We start from the raw sequence: 1629 nt of genomic DNA, 5'->3' as shown, positions 1-1629 counted from the left end.
TATTAGAGAGATAAAACGCAAAGAAATGCCGTTTTGTAGCTGCTGTGGTTGGCTCTAAGTTTTAATCAAATCAACTCAGACATTGGTAGCTACTTGCTTGTCGTGGATCAATTCCTGGCCATTTGTGAGAATAGACACTGAGATCTGTGGAAGGGAGATGATCAACTGATATAAATATTTTCGGCAGTTCGAATTAGACAAAACAACAGAGAAATTTCAGCAGGTTTAAAAAATCACTAATTGGTCGACGAGAACCACCGAAGAACTGTGCAATGTTGGATACATCAAATGTGGGATACGTCAATATAATGTAGGATACATCAGGTACATAGTTAGGAATATGCATTTCATGTCCGATAATGCACAGGAATAGAAAGAAATTACGTGGCTCCATCATTATAAGAGTCATAGCTCTCCTGATCTGATTCACTTACCCTGCAGTGTCTAAGGAAAGCCATCGTAGAAACGGTGGTATATATTGAATATATGTCATTGCGCTTTATGAAGTATTTATAAATCGTTTTTTACTATTTTTGTGTAGAGATGGATAATTCGGAAATTCGTACAGTTTTGAAATATGATTTCTTTCTTGTAAATACAGCATCACAGACAGCTCGGAATAATTATGGAGTATTTTCTTCTAATGTTAATACACAGCAGACAGTATCAAATTGGTTTGGAAAATTTCGTTCTGGTAAGTTTGACCTCACAAATGAGCAACGCGTTGGACCAGAAACAAAGGTGGATAATGACAAACTAAAAGCCACCATCGAGTCGGATCCATTTCAAAGTGCCCGTGAATTGTCGTTGCTGTTTGATGTTAACAAGCAAACAATATTGACTCACCTATTTCAACTCGGTAAAGTGAAAAATTTGGATACGTGGGTTCCGTATGAACTCAATGAAAATCAGAAACAGCTACGTTTCGAAGCCTGCATTATGCTACTATCTCATCACAAAAATGAATCATTTTTTAATCGAATTGTAGCATGTGATGAGAAATGGATCCAATACAACAACCGTTACTATTCAGCAGAATGGTTGAACAAAGACGAGCCACCAAAACACAGTCCAAATAGCAAATTTCATCAAAAGAAGCTGATGGTGTGTGTTTGGTGGTCTGGTGTAGGTGTGATCCATTATGATTTCGTTAAACCTGGCTCATCAATCACGGCCGAAGTATACTGCAGCCAACTGGACCAAATGATGCAGAATCTACAAAAAACAGCCTAGATTAGTCAACGGATCCACTCCTATTTTATTACAAGACCACGCCAGACCACACATCGCAAAAATAACATTGGCCAAACTACAGGATTTGGAGTTGGAAGTTCTTCATCATCCACCATACTCACCTGATCTTGCCCCCATTGACTACCTCTTCTTCCAGAATTTGGATAACTTTTTGATAGGAAAAACATTTAATTCCAACGATGCTGTAAAACAGTCCTTCCAAGATTTTATTGACTCTAGATTGCCAGGCTTTTACAGTTCCGGGCTGGACAAGCTACCACTGAAATGGCAAAAGTGTATTGACAATATGGGTGCATACTTTGATGAATAAAACTATTCCTTGTATTTATAAAACTTTATGAAACTTTTATTTTCTTTTCTACAAATTTCATACAT

At 37.4% G+C, this 1629-nt stretch overlaps 1 pseudogene; it reads left to right on the top strand.

Annotated features, from left to right (window-relative positions):
* The first annotated feature begins 543 nt into the window (after positions 1-543).
* LOC115210566 lies at positions 544-1552 on the top strand (annotated as a pseudogene).
* The last annotated feature ends 77 nt before the right edge of the window (positions 1553-1629 follow it).

The sequence above is a fragment of the Octopus sinensis genome, linkage group LG4, assembly GCF_006345805.1.
Source record: "Octopus sinensis linkage group LG4, ASM634580v1, whole genome shotgun sequence".
Taxonomy (NCBI): Eukaryota; Metazoa; Mollusca; class Cephalopoda; order Octopoda; family Octopodidae; genus Octopus; species Octopus sinensis.
This window is presented reverse-complemented; position numbering and strand designations above follow the sequence as displayed.